Source organism: Carcharodon carcharias, chromosome 7, assembly GCF_017639515.1.
Source record: "Carcharodon carcharias isolate sCarCar2 chromosome 7, sCarCar2.pri, whole genome shotgun sequence".
Lineage (NCBI taxonomy): Eukaryota > Metazoa > Chordata > Chondrichthyes > Lamniformes > Lamnidae > Carcharodon > Carcharodon carcharias.
The window spans coordinates 110,876,988-110,900,850 of NC_054473.1; the positions used below are offsets into that span (position 1 = coordinate 110,876,988).

The following is a 23,863-nucleotide window of genomic DNA, read 5'->3' on the forward strand; positions in this document are numbered from 1 at the left end:
TTGGATATTGTGGGGGATGAATTTCCCTCCTATCCCCTGATTGTCTGACAGGTTGGTCGTGTTTCGATTGGAGCTGAAGACTCTAGGAAGCAGCGAGACTGGAAATTAAAACTGACCCCACTTTACAAATGCAGCTTTGAAGCAAAGTACAATGTGTGGTGGAAAGTACAGAACACACAAAAGCATTTTCAAATAATTGCTGCAATGTCACAAACGTGAGTAATCCTCTGAGCATAAAACTGCAGTCACTAAACAGACACAACACAAGCAAGATGGGGTAACTAAATCATTGCCAGCATTAGAGCCGCCTCACTGGGGAGGGTTGGATCCTCCAGCAGATTTTGGTGGGCTACACTTCCTGTTTGTTTCCTTCTTTGTTTACACTTCCTTGGTTGGAACACACAATATCAGTCATGCATGGAGATGGCTAAGAGATCAGTGCCCTGCCCACTCCAAACATTGGCATCAACAGACACTCAAGGACATCAGCAGGAGTTCTGCTACTGTTTTAGCATTTTCTCCACAACAGCTTTATCAGAAAACTCCGTGGACAGACTGTTCCACTAAATTATCATCCAGTAACGCCCAGAGTACTGAACACAAATGCACTGGCAGGTTAAAGGTAGGCCAAACCCATAAATGTCAATCAGTGCCTCTTTGAACACTGCCACCTTTAATGGCACTTGTAATATACCCCAGGGCCCATTTGCATTCAGCATCCCCCTTTCACCTGTGCCCATGAACAGACCTGCTGCTCATTTACCTTCAGTCCTGCCTGGGTGAGTTGGGATTCAGTGCTTTTCTCTTACATTTTGCTGCAACAAAGGGCGACAACTAGATGTTAATTGGAGTCAGGTCAATCCCAGATTCTATCCATCTAGTGAAAGGGCCGATTTAAAATGAAACCATTTCACACAGATATGGGCCCTGCAGATTTATTTCTCTTTCTCTTCCTGTGGAGAAGTGCCTTAGCAATGCCTCCTAACGACATTATTGAATCAGGAGTTCACTGTGTGGGGAAATCACAGGCAGTGCCTGTCTCCCATCACTGACTTGTGCAGCAAGACACTGGGATGGGACTGTGGGGCCTGATTAATATTGGACACCTAGTCCCTATTTATGGTGCAGACATGGAGATATTTAACACGCTTTAAATTTAATACTGGATTACCTTAAACTGTAGAGGGGTTCCCTTGACACTGTCATGGGGTTCCCAGTGTTCAAGCCAAGCAAAAAAAAAAACCCCACTCATGTGGGTGAAAGTAAGACCTGCATTGTTTTGTATTACTTCAACGAGGCAACCTGTACTGAGTGAGATATGTGAACCTGATTGTAACTGTTCCTCTAAATGAAGCAGCTTAATTATTCATATCAAGCTTCATCTCACCAAGCGTTTGTTCAGTCTACCTTTCCAGAGATTGCGTGTGAAAGATATAAATGTCTAGCCCAGATTACTAGGGTATACTATTGTTACATTCTGACAAAAGGCCATTGACCTGAAATGCTAATTCTGTTTCTCTCTCCACAGAAGCTGTCAGGCCTGTTACGTATTTCCAGCATTTTCTGTTTTTATTGCAGATTTCCAGCATCGGCAGTATTTTGTTTTTGTATAATTGTTCTGCCCCTGGGTTATCCTATGGTACAAGCAGACATAGGGCAGTACAAGTCAACTCTTATAAACATATTCAGACGGGCTTGAAGGAGTTTGGCATCAGAATGTGATTTGAAGACAATTCAACAGCCTTGCACCCCCTTCAGACACAGTGCAGTACTGCTGCAGGAAGAAGTGACGAGAAGATTTTTAGGAACACTTATGGAGTCTCAGAATGAGCTAGAGTGGGTTGACAGGCATAGGAGATAAAAAGGTGGGGACATAATTGAAAGGGTGAGGCATGATTGAAAGGATTCGGAAGACATATTCTGAGTCCTCACAATAATCTAGCCTGCCACTCCACTAGACTTTAGTTATTTTGTGCAGTGTACAATGGCGAGTTTGCTTTTGTAAATGCGAGTTGTATTGATGCTAAATCGACCATTACAGTTGGGCAGTCTGTGAGCAGGGTCTTGAGGATTGAGCGCTGTTATAGCATACAACGCAGTGAAGAACGTGATCATAGACTTAAAGCTTGCAAGTATGGGCAATAGAGTCGAATACAGCCACTGCTCCCGGCTCACTGAGAATATAAAATATTAAAAATGTTTTTTGCAGTTAGGGAAAACCCAGATTAACGAGCCAGGAACACAAAGTCAAATTAGTGACAGGTAAACGTAGGAGAGGTTATTTAACCAAACTACTTCTGTTTGGAATAATCTGTCATCTGGGGCCATGGGCACAGACAGGTGGATATGGTGGGAGTGTTACAATACAAGGGTGGACAATAACTGCCTAACACGTGTGTAATGCATTTAATGTAGAAAAATGCCCCAAGGTGTCTAACAAAAGCGATATCAATATAAGCATTTCTGACATCTAGGCTATTGTCCAAAAACTTGATCAAAGATTTAGGTTGAAAGGAGCCTCACTAGGGAGGCAAGAGAGGCAGGGAGAATTCTAGAGCTTAGGGCCAAGGTAGATGAAAACATGCCATCAATGGCAAAATGATTAAAATCAGGGAGGTACGAGAGTCAGAATTGAAGGAGTGCAGATATTTCCCAGACTTGGAGGGTTAGAGGTGATTACAGAGAGAGGGAGGGTCAAGACTACGGAGGGATGTGAAAACAAGGGACTGAGTGTTCTTCCTCGCCCTTGATTTATGGTGCTGCTGTAGCAATAAAAGAACTAAACCTATAATTTCAAACTGCTCTGTGGAATAGGGAGGACGGAGGGGCAGATTTGAACATCACACAGGGCTAAACCCAGCATTCTGGAATATAACTAAATAACATTTCTATAGCACCTTTCACAACGTCAGGATGTCCCAAAGCACTTTTTTGGCAATTAAATATTTTTGACGTGTAGACATTGTTGGATAGAGAACATGGCAGCCATTTTGCACACAGGAAGCTCCAACAAACAAATGTGGTGATCGGTTAATCTGTTTTTTTTAAATGACGCTTATTGCAGGATAAATATTGGCCAGGATACTGGGGAGATCTCCCCTGCTTTTCTTCGAATAGTGCCATGGGATCTTTTACATCCACCCAAAAAGGAAGGGCCTCAGTTTAAAGTCTCATCAGAAAGTCAGCAGCTCTGACACTGCAGCACTCCCTTAGGGCTGCACTGAAATGTCAGGTTAGATTTTGAACCCACAACCTTTTGGTTCAGGAGCGAGAGTGATACCCATTGAGGTGGATAGAAATGGCTTCTGACAGACAGAGGTAAACTCTGATTCTGTTTGGTAGCAGGCTAAATCCCTGCAAAAATGTTTGCACACAGTCTACCAGTTGCCACACAAGCAACTCCTGCAAAGGAGCAGCCTGTTCTGTGGGTTGTTAACCTGCGACCCACTCACTGAAGTCAATAACCTCGAGTGGATCCAAAACATGAATCGATGTTAGTGCTAAAAGTGAACTCAGGCATCGCTGCTATCAATCAGCAGCCTGATTGTTCCCCAGGGCTTACCCAATGACTTTACGCAAACACCAACATAGAATTTATCCTTGACTTCATTGGGGTTGGTCATGTTAGGGAGATTCATTCTGATGAGAGTTGTTTGCCTGTTGTAGGGGGAGGTTAAGCACTATCAGACTTCTCTCTCTTCCCTAAGTTGCAATTGTTTAACACAATGAGAATTATCTGTGACGAGTGAATGAAGCAGCCTTGGTCAAAAAAAAAAGAGGCTGGTTGAAACTGTACAGCAGATCTGTGGGGATGTGCGGAGAGAGAAGTGAGTCAGGCATAAATGATCAAAGTTGTTCTGACAGAGGGTGAAAACACCAGCCCGCCTCTTCTCCCCACGGATCGCTACTGCCCTACTGTGCATGTCCAATTTTCCATTTTACGCCCTGATACATACGTTAGCTGACAGGTAAAAGGTACAGACTCAGTAAAACAACACAAGTGTGAAACATTGAAAGGAAAACAGAAGGAGCCGTATTCAAATTAATGGTAAAGCCAGCTGCATGCTAAACACAGCTTAAAGTTTAGTGATTTAATGAGCTGAATTCCCCAGTGTATTTACAGCTTTAAATAATTTGAAAAAAACTGGTTTGTCTCCCTCTCCTTATCGATTTCCCCCTTCTTGAGATCCTAACTCTTCAGATATGGTACCATGGGTGCTCCAACTGAACCAAGCAGGCAAACTGGCCAGTGATTGAAACAGGATATTTGACTGTGTAGAGCATCGCAGCCGACGTTGATCTCATTCCTATCCAGCTGTAGTGGCTAATATATAGTGACGGGCCATCTCTACCTTCCCCAAGGCCAGGGACACTGTAGCCAACTGGAGTTCCCCACTGCTCCCTGGCTGAAGCGAGCTTTGCTCAGTTAAGGCCTGGGGCTGAATTGTTCCGTCAGCCAGTGGGGGCAGGGCCCACTCGCCGATGCAAAAATGACACAGGATGACGTCGGGCGGAACCCCCGACGTCATCCCATCCCATTTAAATATTCAGGAAGGTGGGGGGACAGTGCAATCAGCTGTCCGCCCGCCGACCTGTCAATGGCCAGGATAGTTAAAACAATTAAAGGCCCTGCCCGTCCAACCTTAAGATTGGTGGGCAGGCCAGGAGCCCCGGCAGGCTTCTGAAAAAACATGAAACCTCATCCACCGGCGGGATGAGGTTTCATGTTGGTTTTAAAAAAGTTTAATAAAGTATTTGTGCACTTTATTAACATGTCCCATCTTGTGTGACATTGTCATATGAGAGGGACATGTTAATGATATTTTTATTTTTCTATTTTTAAACTTTGAAAACCTTTCAGCGATCTCCCTGAGGCACCACTTAGCCTCAGGGAGATGTGTGCTCTTTCATGCACATGTGCGAAAGAGCACACTCTCGCACTTGGGGAATCCCCTCGCTCTTACAGGAAGCGCATAGCACTTCCCGTTGGGCGTCACGCTGGGCGGGCCTTAATTGGCCCACCCATGTAAAATGGCGGCGGGGCCCGTTTCGGCGGCAGCGGTGATCGGCTGCCCGCCCGCCGCCAAGTCGGTAGGGCCCACCTGCCCATCAAGGGCAAAATTCAGCCCCTGGAGTTGTAACTGGACAACCCTTAGCTCTACGCCAGGAGCCTCTCCCCAGCAGGTCATGAGGAGGACTGCCAACCTGTGAGCGGGAAAAATAAAAACACAAACTCTTCTAGATGCAAGACCATCTCCAATCTGTTTGCCAGGCCACAGTGTGAGGGGTGGGTGTGGTAGGATGGGGCCTGTATTTGCTCGGAATTCCCTGATTCAGCTCTCCTTAAAGTGCCTGGGTGGAGGCGGGGTTGGGTGTGCAAGTTGTGGTAGAATTAGATTTTACACCACGCTGAGTAACAGGCGATTCAACAAGGGAAAACACTCAGGAGAATGAATATTTACTGTTGTATTATTTCTACACTGGCTGTTACCGTGGCAACTACCCAACTCACGTTAGTGCAACTTCACACCACTATAGTTACACACTTTGTGGGGCTGTCACCATATTTTTCCCCTCACATTTTGCCCTTGTAGTGTCTACAGGCTGAGCAGTGGCACGACACACTGTCACGCGTAGAGTGTTCTAATGTTGAACTGTGACACTTGACTCTCAGGCAGTGTCAATTACTGGGCAGCCATGTTGGAAACTGGTTCGAAACTGAACAAAGAGCTGCTCTATCACATTTCCCTTTGCTGAAACCATGGGGTTAAGGTGTCAGCCCTCCTGCAATTGACTGGGAAACTCCAGGAATTAAAGATTCATTTCCTGTGATGGTTGGTGGCTGTTGGTCGTGTGATCAAACATCCAAGAATTTATCCAACAAGAGACAGTAAACTCTACTTGGATGGTGCATGGTGATTTGTGCAGTCACTGCCCCTCTTTGGTGTATGCCTGTCTAGAGACAAAGACACAGCCACCCACAATGGTAAGATGCAATACTCTGCTGCAGAGGTGTTGGCCAAGATGACCCTTTTCTTTCACCACTTTGTTGAAACTGCAATAAAAGTATAAGCTGGAAATACTCAGAAGGTCGAGCAGCATCTGTGGATAGAGAAATAGATTTAACATTTTGAGTTGAATATGACTCTTTCTTGCACTGCAGTTTGCTGCTGACTCATCGACCCACACTTAAGTATGCTGTTTAAAAAATAGACTTGTGCTGAGTTTTAGTTGCCTTTGTGATCAGCAACATTTTCAAAGGGTGTTTTAATGTTATATTAGATAGCTATTTGCAGGTTACAACCCAAGGAAAAACAAAACACATCAAAGGGAATGCAACAGGCCATAGCTCAAACTCAGCGAGGTGATGAGAAAGATCTTTGGAATCTATTTTTCTAATCCCTGTAGAGACCGAACATTTTTAAAGAGAGAAAAAAACAAAAACAAAAATACCTGGAAAAAAACTCAGCAGGTCTGACAGCATCTGTGGAGAGGAACACAGTTAACGTTTCGAGTCCATATGACTCTTCAACAGAACTAAGGAAAAATAGAAAAGAGGTGAAATATAAGCTGGTTTAATGGGGGGGGTGGGACAAGCAGAGCTGGACAGAGGGCCAGTGATAGGTGGAGATAACCAAAAGATGTCATAGACAAAAGGACAAAGAGGTGTTGAAGGTGGTGATATTATCTAAGGAATGTGATAATAAAGATACAAATAGCCCTAGTGGGGGTGGAATGGGGGGGGAAGGGATCGAAATAGGCTAAAAGGCAAAGATAAAACAATGGATGGAAATACATTTAAAAATAATGGAAATAGGTGGGGATGGAGGAGAGAGTTCATGATCTAAAATTGTTGAACTCAATATTCAGTCCGGAAGGCTGTAAAGTGCCTAGTTGGAAGACGAGGTGCTGTTCCTCCAGTTTGCATTGAGCTTCACGGGAACATTGCAGCAGGCCAAGGATGGACATGTGGGCATGAGAGCAGGGTGGTGTGTTGAAATGGCAAGCGACAGGGAGGTCTGGTTCATGCTTGCGGACAGACTGAAGGTGTTCTGCAAAGCGGTCATCCAGTCTGCGTTTAGTCTCTCCAATGTAGAGGAAACCGTATTGGGAGCAGCGAATGCAATAGACTAAATTGAGGGAAGTGCAAGTGAAATGCTGCTTCACTTGAAAGGAGTGTTTGGGCTCTTGGACAGTGAGGAGAGGGGAAGTAAAGGGGCAGGTGTTGCACCTTCTGTGGCTGCATGGGAAGGTGCCATGGGAGGAGGTTGAGGTGTAGGGGGTGATGGAGGAGTGGACCAGGGTGTCCCAGAGGGAACGATCCCTGCGGAATGCTGCCGGGGGGGGGGTGAAGGCAAGATGTGTTTGGTGGTGGCATCATGCTGGAGGAGGCGGAAATGGCGGAAGATGATCCTTTGAATGCGGAGGCTGGTGGGGTGATAAGTGAGGACATGGGGGACCCTATCATGGTTCTGGGAGGGAGAGGAAGGCATGAGGGCGGATGCGCGGGAGATGGGCCGGACATGGTTGAGGGCCCTGTCAACCACCGTAGGTGGAAAACCTCAGTTAAGGAAGAAGGAAGACATGTCAGAGGAGCTGTTTTTGAAAGTGGCATCATCAGAACAGATGCGACGGAGGCGAAGGAACTGAGAGAATGGGATGGAGTCCTTACAGGAAGCGGGGTGTGAGGAGCTGTAGTTGAGGTAGCTGTGGGAGTCGGTAGGCTTGTAATGAATATTGGTGGACAGTCTATCACCAGAAATTGAGACAGAGAGGTCAAGGAAGGGAAGGGAAGTGTCAGAGATGGACCATGTGAAAATGATGGAGGGGTGGAAATTGGAAGCAAAATTAATAAATTTTTCCAGGTCCAGACGAGAGCATGAAGTAGCACTGAAGCAATCATCGATGTACCGGAGACAAAGTTGTGGGAGGGGGCCGGAGTAGGACTGAAACAAGGAATGTTCCACATACCCCATAAAGAGATAGGCATAACTGGGTACCCATATCCACACTTTTTATTTGGAGGAAGTGAGAGGAGTTTAAGGAGAAATTGTTCAGTGTGAGAACAAGTTCAGCCAGATGGAGAAGAGTAGTGGTGGATGGGGATTGTTCGGGCCTCTGATTAGCGAAGAAACGGAGAGCGATCAGACCATCCCGATGGGGGATGGAGGTGTAGAGGGATTGGACGTCCATGGTGAAGAGGAGGCGGTTGGGGCCAGGGAACTGGAAGTTGTTGATATGATGTAGGATGTCAGAGGAATCACGGATGTAGGTGGGAAGGGACTGGACAAGGGGAGAGAGAATGGAATCAAGATAGCAAGAAATGAGTTCTGTGGGGCAAGAACAGGCTGACACGATTGGTCTGCCAGGACAGTCCTGTTTGTGGATTTTGGGTAGGAGGTAGAAGCTGAGGTTGGGAGACTATGAGGTTGGAAGCTGTGGAAGGAAGATCTCCACAGGAGATGAGGTCAGTAACAGTCCTGGAAACAATGGCTTGATATTCAGTGGTTGGGTCACGGTCCAGGGGGAGGTAGGAGGAAGTGTCTGTGAGTTGACGCTCAGCCTCTGCGAGGTAGAGGTCAGTGCGCCATACAACAACAGAACCACCCTTGTCAGCAGGTTTGATGACAATGTCAGGGTTAGACCTGAGAGAACGGAGTGCAACAAGTTCAGAGACAGACAGGTTAGAGTGGGTGAGAGGAGCAGAGAAATTGAGACGACTGATGTCACGCCGACAGTTCTCAATGAAAAGATCAAGAGAAGGTAAGAATCCAGAGGGAGGGATCCAGGTGGAGGGAGAATACTGGAGGCGGGTAAAAGGATCTGTTGAACAGGGAGAGGACTCCTGCCCAAAGAAGTGAGCATGGAGACGAAGGCGGCAGAAGAAGAGTTCAACATTGTGCCGATTTTTAAAAAGAGATTTGAATTCCCAGTTACTTAAGGGAATTGCATGACAAGATTTCGAGTTAAGACTCTTATTGTAAGAAAACAACTAAAATCAACATCGACTAAACATTATTTAGGAGGCAACTAATACTCTAAACTACAAAAAAGGTAACCCTTTAGTTTCGTTTTTTAAGTTCATTTATGGGATGTGGGCTTCACTGGCTAGGCCAGCATTTCTTGCCCATCCCTAATTGCCCTTGAGAAGGTGGTGATGAGATACCTTCTTGAACCGCTGCAGTTCATGTGATGTGAGTACACCGACAATACTGTTAGGGAGGGAGTTCCAGTATTTTGACCCAGTGACAGTGAAGGAATGGCAATATATTTCCAAGGCTGGATGGTGAGTGGCTTGGAGGAGAACTTCCAGGTAGTGGTGTTCCCATGTGTCTACTGCCCTTGTCCTTCTAGATTGCAGTGGTTGTGCATTTGGAAGGTACTGCCTAAGGAGCCTTGCTGAGTTTCTGCAGTGTATCTTATAGATGATACACACAGTGTGCTACTGCTCATTGGTGGTGGAGGGAGTGAATGTTTGTGGATGTGGTGCCAATCAAGTGGGCTGCTTTGTTTTGGGTGGTGTCAAATTCTTGAGTGTTGTTGGAACAGCACTCATCCAGGCAAGTGGAGAGTATTCCATCACACTCCTGACTTGTGCCTTGTAGATGATGGACAAGCTTTGGGTAGTCAGGAGGTAAGTTACTCGCTGCAGAATTCCTAGCCTCTGACCTGTTCTTGTAGCCAGAGTCTTTATATGGCTAGTCCAATTCATTTTCTGGTCAGTGGTAACTCTCAGGAAGTTGATATCATGACCGATTAGTTTATGTGTTTCGCCGCGCTCTGCAGAATTACAGCCTTTACAGGAACTAGAGCACAGTTACCTTCCAGCTTCAATGGGCTCACTTCTCCCTGTTTCAATGAGTTCTAAGCCATTTCCCTCAGTTTTGTGGGAAGTGCCCAAATCGACTGCCGGAAGCAAGGCCCACGCTGATGATTCCTACTCCTAGCTTCACCAGGACAATTCTTTCAGTGTCCTTAAATTATTGCAAGTTCCTTCTCTTCAACCAAACTTCCACCAGCATTCTATCTGGTAGGTAACAGAGAATTGTCTTTTCCCTGTTGCTCACGGTGGCTGCTTTCCTGCTACTCACATGGCCGCTTTCCTGCTGCTCACATGGCCGCTTTCCTGCTGCTCACATGGCCGCTTTCCTGTCTCTCCATCCCTCTGTCTCTCTCTGTGTCTAGGGTTTTTTTTAATCAGACTGTCTGAGGGCCTGTAAATCTACCTATGGCAAAGCCAGATGCTCTGTCCTCTGTTAGCAGGTGTTAAGCCTGGCACATGGATTTCAATAGTATTTGACCTGAGCCCCCATCCCCATGATAACCAGGTTACATTGGCTTATTGGCAGGCAATTGGCAGGAAATCACGTATAACCTTTTTACTTTGAGTTAAAGACTGTTTTAAATATAACGATCATGTAAGACCTTGCATTTATAACACTAATTTCAACCTGGCGCCTGGGTGTAAAATTGATGATACAGATTGGCTACCTGTTACAGAAGTTACCATAGTTAGTAATTGGATGCAAAGCAGGAGCTATAACTTGAAAACCTACCGCAAAGATAGTGAAAGAGGATTTAAAAGAAATTACAACAGATTCCAACTTCTGTTGTTAGCCTTTACTTTAATCACCTTGTACATACACCAGGGCTCTTACAGTCACACCTGCCCAGCAAATGAACTTTCCTCCTAATCCTGCAGACATCACTGGCTCTCCAGCTCAGATAATATAACGCAAGGTTAAGTGAGAGTCTGTTCTTCAAAGCCCTTTGGTGGTCTACCTCTTTCATTATAGCATCCAGCTGCTTCCTTCTCCACTATCTGCCCTGTTGTTTGATTCCAAACATTTACCAAACTGAGGAAATACCTGCCAACCTTTTAGTATCTAGCATGCCCTTTCATTAGATACAGAGTAAAGCCCCTCAACTCCAGTGACTGTCAAAGTGTGGTCCATGGGTTGGTCCACAATGCAAGTCACTGGTGTGCAACACCTCAGCTGAGGCCAAACGAGAAAAAATGTGCTAGAACCCTCATCCCCACCACTTGCCTGACATTACACAACCGACTGGTTCCCATGTGCGTGGCACAAGTTGTCATAAGTACAAACAATAACAATATAGTTTTATAAGCAACATTTATGTAGCTGTTTATATTGTTTGATTAATAGAGATGTATTAGTAATCCAGAAACCCCGGTTCGAATCCACAGCAGATGGTAGAACTTGAATTCAATAAAAATCTGGAATTAAAAGTCTAATCATAATGATGACACCCATTGCCAATTGTCGTAAAAACCCATCTGGTTCATGATTGCCCTTTAGGGAGGGAAATCTGCCATCCTTACCTGGTCTGGCCGTCATATGACTCCAGACCCACAGCAATGTGGTTGACTCTTAAATCCCCTCTAGCAAGCCACTCAGTTGTAACAAACCGCTACAAAGTCCATAAGGAATGGAACTGGATGGACCACTTGGCATCAACTTAGGCACCAGAAACAACAATGGCAAACTCAGCTGTGTTGACCCTGCAAAGTCCTCCTTACTAACATCTGGGGGCCTGTGCCAAAATTGGGAGTTGTCCCACGATTACTCAAGCAACAGCCGGACATAATCATACTTATGGAATTATACCTTACAGATAGTGTCCCAGACACCACCATCACCATCCCTGGGTATGTCCAGTCCCACTGACAGGACAGAACCAGCAGAGGTGGTGGCACAGTGGTATACAGTCAGGAGGGAGTGCCCTGGGAGTCCTCATCATTGACTTTGGACCCCGTGAAGTCTCATGGCATCAGGTCAAACATGGGCCAGGAAACCTCCTGCTGATTACTAAGTGCCGCCTGCCACCACCCTCCCCCTCAGCTGATGAATCAGGGCTCCTCCAATGTTGAACACCACTCGGAGGAAGCACTGAGGGTAGCAAGGGCACAGAATGTACTCTGGGTGAGGGACTTCAATGTCTATCACCAGACTAGCTCAGCAGCACCAGTACTGACAGAGCTGACTGAGTCCTAAAGGGCGTAACTGCTAGACTGGGTCTGTGGCAGATGATGAGGGAACTAGCATGAGGGAAAAACATACTTGACCTCATCCTCAACAATCTGCCTGCCACAGATGCACCTGTCCATGACGGTATCAGAAGAAGTGACCACCACACAGTCCTTGTGGAGACCAAGTCCCGTCTTCACAGTGAGGATATCCTCCATCGTGTTGTGCAGCACTACCATTGTGCTAAATGGAATAGATTTCGAACAGATCTAACAGGTCCAGACTGGGCAACCATGACGCGCTGTGGGCCATCAGCAGCGGCAGAATTGTATTCAACCACAATTTGTAACCTCATGGTTTGTCAGATCCCCCACTCTACCATGACCACCAAGCCAGGAATCAACTCTGGTTCAATGAGAAGTGCAGAAGGGGATGCCAAGAGCAGCACCAGGTATACCTAATAGCTGGTGAAGCTACAACACAGGGCTACTTGCGTGCCAAACAGCATAAGCAGCATGGATAGACAGAGCTAAGTGATCCACAACCAACAGATCAGATCTAAGCTCTGCAGTCCTGCCACATCCAGTTGAGAATGGTGGACGACAATTAAACAACTCACTGGAGGAGGAGGGTCCACAAATATCCCTTTCCTCAATGATGGGGGAGACCAGCACATTAGTGCAAAATATAAGGTTGAAGTATTTGCAACAATCTTCAGACAGAAGTGCCGAGTGGATGATCCATCTCGCCCTCCTCCAGAGGTCTCCAGCATCACAGATCAGCCATTTCGATTCCAAGTGGTATCAAAAACAATTGAAGGCACTGGATACTGCAAAGGCTATGGGCCCTGACAATATTCCGGCAATAGTGCTGAAGACTTGTGCTCCAGAACTTGCCATGGCCCTAGTCAAGCTGTTCCAGTACAGCTACAACATTGGCATCTACCCAGCAATGTGAAAAATTGCCCAGGTATGTCCTGTACACAAAAAGCAGGAAAAACCCAACCCGGCCAATTACAGCCACATCAGTCTATTCCCGATCATCAGTAATGGAAGGAGTAATCAACAGTGCTATAAAGGAGCACTTGCTTAGCAATAACCTGCTCATTGATGCTCAGTTTGAAGTCTGCCAGGATCACTCAGCTCCTGACCTCTTTACAGCCTTGGTTCAAACATGGACAAAAGAGCCGAACTCCCTTGGTAAGGTGAGGGTGACTGCCCTTGAAATCAAAGCAGCATTTGACCGGGTGTGGCATCAAGGAGCCCTAGGAAAACTGAAGTCAATGGAAATCAGGGGGAAAATCTCCACTGGTTGGATTCATAATTAGCACAAAGGAAGATGGTTATGGTTGCTGGAGGTCAATCACCTCAGTCCCAAGACATCACTGCAGGAGTTCCTCAGGGTAGTGTCCAAGGCTCAACGATCTTCAGCTACTTCATCAATGACCTTCCTTTCATCATAAGGTCAGAAGTGGGGATATTCGCTGACGATTGCACAATGTTCATCACCACTCACGACTCCTCAGATACTGCAGCAGTTCATGTCCAAATGTAGCAAGATTTGGATAATATCCAGGCTTGGGCTGACAAGTGGCAAGTAACATTTGTGCCACACAAGTGCCAGGCATTGACCATCTCCAACAAGAGAGAATCTAATCATCACCCCTTGACAGTCAAAGCCATTACCATCGCTGAATCCCCCACTATCAACATCCTGGGGGTTACTAATGATCAAAAACCAAACTGGACTAGCCATATAAATACTGTGGCTACAAGCGCAGGTCAGAGGCTAGGAATCCTGTGGCAAGTAACTCACCTCCTGGCTCCCCAAAAGCCTGTCCACCATCTACAAGGCACAAGTCAGGAGTGTGATGGAATACTCTCTAGTTGCCTGGATGAGTGCAGCTCCAACAACATTCAAGAAGCTTGACACCATCCAGGACAAAGCAGCCCACTTGACTGGCACCCCATCCACAAACATTCAGTCCTTCCACCATCGATGCACAATGGCAGGAGTGTGCACCATCTACAAGATGCACTGCAGGAACTCACCAAGGTAGCACCTTCCAAACCCACGACCACTACCAACTCGAAGGACAAGGGCAGCAGATACATGGGAATGCCACTTCCTGGAAATTCCCCTCCAAGTCACACACCACCCTGACTTGGAAATATATCGCCGTTCCTTCACTGTTGCTGGGTCAAAATCCCGGCACTCCCTCCCTAATAGCACTGTGGGTGTACCTACACCACATGGACTGCAACGGTTCAAGAAGGCAGCTCACCACCGCCTTCCCAAGGGCAATTAGGGAATGGCAATAAATGCTAGCTTAGCCAGCGATGCCCACATCCCATGAATGAATAAAAAAGTTAAGTATCAGTTTCTCAGAAGAATATTGTGATGATTTTATAGCACATTAGAATGTTTCAAATAAACATGTTTGCTTGTAGCATTAATGTTTATGATATGAAAATGTCAATACTTGTGTTTATGGCATGAAATAATAATTTACTTATGGTAATTAATTTAAAAATGCACATAAATTTAATACATATCGCAGTGAAAAAGCAGCAGAATATTTAGTTTCCAGAAAGTCCCATTAATTCTGAGGAGTTTTTTTGCAGTGGCAAGTGAAAGTACATGGGATAGAACCGATAGGTGGTTTGAAAGGGGTCTTTTGCCCTGCCTAAGAGGTTCACGGACAAAATAGTTTGAGAATCACTGCTCTACTCTATGCCAGTATGTCTCTACACCTGTGACATCTTTCCATTTCCCACTATCTACTATCCCGAGTCACTGTTTGAGTTGCTAATTGATAGTGTATCTAGGGCAGCTTTCTCCCCAGTGTCCACACCTATTAGGATCAAAATTGAAGCTGCCCAAACTCAATGATTCATTCAGTCAGCACAAAGTCTTCCATCTCAGCAGTTTGGGCTGGATTTGAACACGGGTCATAGGGTCCAAGACCCATCACTACACTCTCCAGAAGCTGATCCTTTTCATTAATCAAATAGTGGCTAAGCATTGTTAGTTTTCTGTCTATCTTCCTCTTTTTTTTGTTGGCTATTTATCTTTAAGTAGTGAGGAGAAGGATGATGTATTACCCATAATAAACAAACATTCACACCTCATAATTTTACCTCACCTTGCAACTTTACATTGCTGTATTTCTAAAGTTATAATTTTTACTCTGCTACTCTCACGCCCGGCTGTGAGCTTCTCTGCTAGGGGCAGCAGCTCCCCTGATAAACTTGTCACTTGGGTGGGAACATGCTGCTAGACAGGGAGGCATCGGAGCTGGAAAAAATCCAGGACCCGCTGAGAGGGATTCTACAGGAGGTCGGGGGAGGAACCGAGTGAAAAAACATGTTTTTTCAGATAGGAGGAATTTTTTGAAAACCTAGTTTTGAGGACAGAGCAGAGTATCCTGCACTGAAACTACCTGACAGTAATGGTTCCCTCAGTGGAGAGTCTGGCTTTAGTCCCCCATTACTAAGCTCCCAAACTGATGAGATGCTGGTAGCGCTGGTGAAACACGGTCACCGTCCTACAGAACGAGACAAGGCTCTCATTGCCAAGTGCTGAAATGTGATATCAGGATTGAGCTCTGTTGCGCTGCCTGCTATGGCTGAATGGCCTGTTGAAAAGCACAATCTTGGTTCATGCATTAAAGAATGACCTTTGATAAAATACTGGAGAACTGCCAAGAGCCAAAGGACCATGCCTAGCAACAGTCCACACTTTAAGTGGGGGGGGGGGGGGGAGAGAATGGAGCTAAATTATTAATTTTGGAGTTATTAAAAATATGTTATGTAACTAGGGGTTAAAAATCATCAATTACTGTGCAGGGCCTATAATGTATAATTGAGATGTGCAGAAATGCAGTAGTTCTCTATTGCAATAAACTGTTTATACAGAATAAACAAGTATCCATATAAAGCGCTTACAAACCCTGGCGGGCCTCACACAGAAAAGCAAAGAGTGAACTCTTGTATAATGCTCTTTATGCTACACAATAAAACATAATTCACCAGGAGCCCAAGGGCTCCCTTACTTTCCCCTCATATCAGCCCCACTTAAATCAAGAATGGGTCCTGTCAGAAGTGCACCCTTGTTTATGCAATCCACTGTTCTATGTCATAGTGAGCCCCAGCACTAACAAGCTGTTCTCTGCAATGTTTAGACTGTTGAAAACACAATTCCTCTTCTAAGTGCTGGTGTTTAGAGCAATAATGAAATTATATAGCATTTATATGGTGCGTTTCACAACTACAAGGTTTCCAAAGTGATTTACAGCCAATGAAATCCTTTTGAAGTGCATTCACTGTTATAGTGTGGGAGCCAGTGAGGTCCCACATACAAGAATGGGTCAGGGACCAGATAATCTAATTCAATGATACTGATGGAAAGCTAAATTTTGGCTAGGACACTGGGGAGAACTCCCTAATCTTCTTCCAATAATGCCATGATTTCTTCTACATCCTCCTGAGGGGTCGGATGGTGTCTTGGTCTAACATCCCATCTAAACGACAGCACCTCTGACACTACAGCACTCCCTCAGTACTGCACTAGAACATCAGTGCAGATTATGTACTCAGGTCTTTGGAGTAGGACTAGAACCCACAACCTTCTGACTCAGAGGAGAGGGCGCTACTTCTCAGCAACACCTGACACCATGAAGTTTCACCTAAGATAAATTCAGCCTCACCTCCCCTTCCTTACAGAAATGCTGGGATGCAGTTCTACACACCTGCATCCTTCAAGTGTGAATCAGGTTTCATGCATGCCAGTAGAACCATTCGACCAGCCCTGATTCTAATCTAGTATCAAAATGTACTTAGACTGCTAGAGGATCAGGTTGCCCCTCTGTACATGAGGATGCTAAATGTCTAGCTATTGTCTATAGCTAGCTTTGCACAGGCCGCAACATGAACCTTGGGCCTTCCTCTCCTCGGTGGTTCAGTCAGGCCCATCTCCACAACCTGACAGATTATCCAGCTGACAGGGTGTGGACAGTGTTGTGTTGCATACATATGCTGTTTGTTCAAGGAATACTTTCCAGTTTCAATGTGCCCTCCAAACTCCTTGAAACATAGCCTGCAATAAAGTAACTGCAGGGAAACACGAATACCATGATGCATGGAATTTTATTTGTTTGGTTTACAGTATATACTTTTTTCTGGGTGAAAATCCATTAAGACTGTGGAATGCAACAACGATGACAGATGGATATCATTGGCAGGACAGAATTGTAAATGGGATTGAGGGTGTGCAGTGAGGTGGGGGTGGGAGGAAGAGAAAGGTAAGGTCTCATTGCTCAAGCAAATGCAGTAGGAAAAGGAGTTTTGCTCAGCTGGTTTGAAGATGGGCCAAAGTACCCTTATAGATGGCAGGACACAGTAAAACCTTGAAGCATAGTCACCCGCCAGCCTCCATGTAGCAAGTACCTAAATCATTTGATATACCATGGAGGAGTGCCAGATGGGGGAAGACCACACATGGAGAGATGAGCTTCTGAGGGACCACTACTCTTGAAGCAGCTGGGCATAGTCCAGCATTGATAATAGCCAATATAAGGCCATTAATGCATCCTTCAATTAATTAGTGAGAATTTCACAACAAATAATGTTACAGGAATCTTTTGGGGTTAGTTACTAGTCTGAGATTCCTTCCAGCAGTTCTATAATTAGTTCAGATAAACATATCCTGCATTTCAAGTGCAGAATTCCAATGTACCAATGTATTTCCCAATTCCTACTGTTGCAATGAAGCACTGATCCCAGGGCAGAACTTCAATACAAAATCCCAAATCAAGTATATTATTACCAAATATCTCATAAGGCTCACTCTAGGCACCTACAACGGCCAATGAAATTACAGCTAACTGCATCAGATTCTATAATCTAATTACTTGCCTACAATGAGTTTTTTTCTAAATGTGATTAAATTGCTCAACTAATTTTGCTTGCAGAAGAGAAGGTTGAAAGGAGCTTTGATAGAGGTATTCATGAGGGGTCTGGACAGAGTAGATAGGGAAAAGCTGTTCCCATTGGTGGAAGAAATGAGAACAAGAGGGCATAGATTTAAGGTAATTGGCAAAAGAAGAAATGGAGACACAAGGGAAAACTTTCTTACTCAGTGAATGGTTAGGGTCTGGAATGCACTGCCTGAGAGTGTGGTACAGGCAGGTTCAATAGAGGCATTCAAGAGCAGTCTGTGCCCACACGCAGCAAGACCAAGATAACGCTCAGGCTAGGGCTGATAAGTGGCAAATAATATTCGTGCCAGGCAATGACCATCTCCACCAACAGAGATTCTAACCATCTCCCCTGACATTCAATCACTGCTGAGTCCTCCATCATCAACATACTTGGGATTACCATTGACCAGAAACTGAACTGGACTAGCCATATAAATAATGTAGCTACAAGAGCAGGTCAGAGGCTGGGAATTCTGCAGCAGGCAGCTCACCTCCCAGCTCCCAAAAGCCTGTGCACCATCTACAAGGCACAAGTCAGGAGTGTGATAGAATGCCTTCCACTTGCCTGGATGAGTGCAGCTCCAACAACACTCAAGAAGCTCAACACCATACAGGACAAAACAGCCTGCTTGATTGGCAACCTATCCACCACCTTAAGTATTCATTCCCTTCACCACAGGTGCACAGTGGCAGCAGTGTGTACCATCTACAAGATGCACTGCAGCAATTCACCAAGTCTCCTTCGACAGCACCTTCCAAACCCAATACCACTACCATCTAGAAGGACAGGGGAAGCAGATACATGGAAATACCACCATCTGCAAGTTCACCTCCAAGCCACTCACCATCTTGATTTGGAAATACATCACCGTTCTTTCACTGTCACTGGGTCAAAATCCTGGAACTCCCTCCCTAACAGCACTGTGGATGTACCTGTACCACATGGACTGCAGTGGTTCAAGAAGTTGGCTCACCACCACCTTCAAGCCTTGGTGAATTGCTGCAGTGTATCTTGTAGATGGTACACACTGCTGCCACTGTGCACCAGTGGTGAAGGGAATGAATATTTAAGGTGGTGGATAGGTTGCCAATCAAGCAGGCTGTTTTGTCCTGTATGGTGTTGAGCTTCTTGAGTGTTGTTGGAGCTGCACTCATCCAGGCAAGTGGACATCCAGGAATGGACATCAAATGCTGGCCTAGCCAGCAATGCCCACATCCCATGAAAGAATAAAAAAAATTCAAGAGGGAATTGGATTGTTATTTCAAAAGGAAGATGTGCAGGGCTACAAGGAGAAGTTGGAGGTCAGACAGGATACCACATCCAGTCCTTTCTTGAAAAGATAAAACAAACAGGGTTTGTCAGCAAGGCGAGAATCAAGCACAGCTCCCTGTAGGCTTAGTGTTCTCAATGCTTGCAACAACACCGTGGTCTGCCCATTGTTTAATGAGTGTAGATGTGTCAGCCTTGGCTCAGTGGGTAGCATTCTCACCTGCTGAGTCAGAGCTTGTGGGTTCTCCACTCTAGTAACCTGAGCACGTAATCTAGGCTGAATTCCAGTGTTGTACTGAGGGAGTGTTGTACTACTAGAGGGACCATCTTTTGGATGAGACGTTAAACCGAGGCCCCATCTGCCTGCTCTGGTGGAAAAAAGCTATCCTATTTGAAGAACAGGGGGTTTGCACCAGTGTCCTGGGCAATATTTATTCCTCAATCAACATCACTAATAGAGCTTAGCTGATCATTATCTCAGCGCTGTATGTGGGATTTTACTGTGCGCAATTGGCCACTGCGTTTCCTATGTTACAATACTTAAATATTTAATTGGCTGTAAAGCACTTTGGGATGCCCTGGGATTGTGAAAGGCAATAGCGCTCTCTTTTCTTTAAAATGGCTGATAACTGAGGTACCATCAAATTCTAATCTTTTCTTTGCCATTCCCACAGAGATGGGAGATTTGTGGGTATTTCGGACAATCCTAAATTGAACGACTAATTTGGAAAGCAAGCTCCATCCTGCAGCTTCCTTCTTCCAGTTTCCGCTTGAGATTCTGTTACAGGCCATGCAATTAAATGGGTTCCAGTCCAAATATCACACATTGGTCATGACTTAACAAGCAGGTTACAGAAATCTTGATTCAAACTATAATGTCTGCTGGTAATCTCAAGAGTACATGATTCAATTATTATATTTGGTTACATCTACCTAAATAGGCAGGGCTGGAGAAAATCCTGTTATCCTGAGTTCTATAGCTTTTGATCGTCAGCACAACCATAGCAGCACTGAGACATCACTGGGCTAAAGCACTTACTGTGTAAAAATACAAGTACATGGCAGACTATTTAATTCACAGTCTGATTGCTAACAAAACGTGTTCTGTTCATCGAAGTTCTTCTCCCAAGCAAATTTCACTTTTTTTAAGCCCTGGTGTAATCGAGTGGAGCATGAAGCAGTCAGGAGCATGGACTAGTCAGTGGGGCTTTGGCCTAGGACTTGGGAAGGAGCAGTCAGAGGGGCTTCGGCTGGAGACTTGGGATGGACCAGTCAGTGGGGCTTTGGCCGGTGTCTTGGTGTGGACCAGTTGGGGAGGCCTGGACTGGAATACTCTGCATGTAATCAGGCGGGGAACAGTGTAGTCACACAGCACATGCGCTGGCGTACATTTTCAATATGTTTTAATTATAGAAAATACAACTTGGGAACTCTTCACTTGAGTTAACCAGTCTGTGTTGATGTTTACCCTCCATGCAAGCAGCAGCCCAAATCCCAAATCTCTTTATTCTCCTTTCACCCACCTGTCCAATTTATTCATAAACTCTGAAACTTTCTGTGCAATAAAGTCCTCTCAAATACTGGAATGAGTATGTTTCTATTTGCTCCTTCATAATCACTCTTCATCTCGTGTTTAAACAAAAGCAGCCCCATTTTTTCCTGCCTTTCTTTATATTTGTGTTTCCAAATACCATGATCCATGTTGCGCCCTCAATATCCTTCTTATAGCACGGAGGCCAAAACTGCAAACAGTACTCCGACATCCATCTTAAGATTTTCTTTCAATTCACAGTTAAATCTTGACTCTTACATTTATCCCCCTTGCCATAAATATCAATATTCCATTAATTTTTCATGGCCTTATTCACTTAACCTATGAGTCCCCACTCAAACAATCCCTCTGCTCTCCCAGATTCACAAGTAAGGTGATCTGGACAAAAACCTGCCCTGGTTGGACAGATGGAAGGAATAGGAAGGGGAATGGCATGAGAAGGGTGGAACAGCATGGGATGGAAATGGTACAGAAGGAACAGGATGGTACGGGAGGGGTGGAGGAGATGATAGAATTGGTTAAGTGTGGCAAAATAGCAGGGACATTTATTTCATACAAATTATTTGAAAGCTATTATTTGTGCTAAAAATAAAAATTAATTAGATTTGAATGAACATTATATCCCAGAAATGGCTGTAAGTCAGGAATTGGAAAGGAGAGGGGAACTCAAGAAAATTACAATCACCAGTGAAGTGGTACTTAGCAAATTGTTGGGACTGCAGGTTGACAAGTCCTGATGGATTTCATCCTAGGGTCTTAAAAGAATTGGCTAGTGAAATAGTTAAAGCGCTGATTTTAATTTTCCAAAATTCATTAGATTTGGGGAAGGTTCCATTAAATTGGAAAATAGCTAATGTAACTCTTTATTCAAAAAGGGAGGGAGACAGAAAGCAGGAAACTACAGGCCAGTTAGCTTAACATCTGTCATAATGAAAATGTTAGAAGCTATTATTAAAGACATTATAACAGTGCACTTAAATAAATTCAAGGTAATCAGACAGAGCCTATGTAGTTTCGTGAAAGTAAAATCATATTTAACTAATTTACTGGAGTTCTTTGAAGTAATATGTGCAATGGATAAAGGGGAACTGGTGGATGTACTGTACTTAGATCTTCAGAAGGCATTTGATAAGGTGCCACATCAAAAGGTTATTGTGGAAAATAAAAGCTCATGCATATTGGCATGGATAGAAGATTGGCTAGCTAACAAGAAACAGAGTAGGTCATTTTCTGGTTGACAGGATATGAGGAGTGGGTGTGCCACAGGGATCAGAGCGGGGGCCTCAACTCTTTACAATTTATATAAATGATTTGGATGAAGGAACTGATGGTATGGTTGCTAAATTTGCTGAAAACACAAAGATAGGAAGGAAAGTAAGTTGTGAAGAGGACATAAGGAGGCTACAAAAGGACATAGATATGTTAAGTAAATGGGCAAGACCTGGTAAATGGGGTATAATGTGGGAAAATGTGAGATTGTCTGTTTTGGCAGGAAGAATAAAAAAGCATATTATTCAAATGATGAGACATTGCAGAGCTCTGAGATGCAGAGGGATCTGGGTGTCATAGTGCATGAACTGCAAAAGTTTAATATGCTGGTGCAGAAAGTAATTAGTAAAGCTAATAGAATGTTATAGTTTATTGCAAGGTGAATAGAATACATGAGTAGGAAGACTATGCTTCAGTTATAAAGGGCATTGGTGAGACCACATCTGGAGTACTGTGTCCAGTATTGGTCACCTTATTTAAGGACAGGTATAAATGCATTGGAAGCAGTTCAGAGAAGGCTTACTAGATTAATACCTAGCACGGGCAGGTTGTCTTTTGAGGACAGGCTAGGCTTGCGCCTGCTTGGGTTTAGAAGAGTAAGAAGCGACTTGATTGAAACATAAAAGATCCTGAGGGGACTTGACAGGGTGGATGTGGAAAGGATGATCCCTCTTGTGGGAGAATCCAGAACTAGGGGCCACTGTTTAAAAATAAAGGATCACCCATTTAAGACAGAGATGAGGAAGTATTTTCTCTCTCAAGAGGGTTGAGACACTTTGGAATTCTCTTCCTCAAAAGGTGGTTGATGCAGAGTCTTTGAATATCTTTAAGGCAGAAGTAGATAGATTCTTTTTAAGCAAAGGGGTGAAATGTTCAGGGGAAGACAAGAATGTGGAGTTGAGGTTAAAGTTGGATCAGCCATGATCTTAATAAATGGTGGAACAGGCTCGAGGGCCAAGTGGCCTACTCCTGCTCTTAATTTGTATGTTTGTAAAATGTTTCAGAAAAGCAGTCGGTCACATGGTTAAAAGAATATATTCTTGATTCTTTAGATAAAGGTGATACTAGACTATATCCTTCAGAGTTTCTACAAAGTCTAATGCCAATGGGCATGCCACCGCACAAACTTATACTCAAGGAAGGAGCAGTTATCACGTAGCTATGAAACTTGAATCCTAAAGAAGGGCTTTATCATGGAACAAAATTGGTATTGAGGAAGCTGTTTTCTTTGATGATGGATGTTGAAATTATAACAGGCAGATTTCAGGGAAATAGCTTTTCATGAATAATATTGAGTCCACCAATAGTAAACCAGCCTTTTCAATTCAGGAGAATAGAGTTCCCAATTAGACTTTTATATTCTACGACTAAACAAGTCCAGACCCTTGATAAAATTGGGTATTTATTTTTCTAGGCCTGTTTGTACACATGGACAACTTTATGTTGTTTTTTCCCCCCAAGAGTGTGAAATGTTGATTCTGCTAAAGTCTTTGGTGAAAGAATAACTAGAAATCCTGTTTTTAAAGAAGCACTGTTGCAATAAAGATACTAATTTGACCGCAAATATTTTGCGGGTTTCTGGTAGTATATAATTAGTACATTTTTTCTTAACCAAAATGTAAGTGCACAATTACATGATCTGGAATTCCTCATGAAAGGCTTGATGCAATGTTATTCTATTTACTTAGGTGGCTGTTGCTGGTTTTATATGATGGAGTGGGAGACTTGTGGCAGAGTCTTCACTTTCAACTGTCGAGCTTTTCACCTCCCTCACTCTCCAGTTTCTCCTACAATCTACAGAG

At 44.4% G+C, this 23,863-nt stretch overlaps 1 protein-coding gene across 5 annotated transcripts in view; it reads right to left on the minus strand.

Moving 5' to 3' along the window:
- Window positions 1-23,863, minus strand: part of vac14 (vac14 homolog (S. cerevisiae)) — a 449,264-nt gene that overhangs the window by 16,289 nt on the left and 409,112 nt on the right. The gene's annotated exons all lie outside the window — the stretch shown is intronic.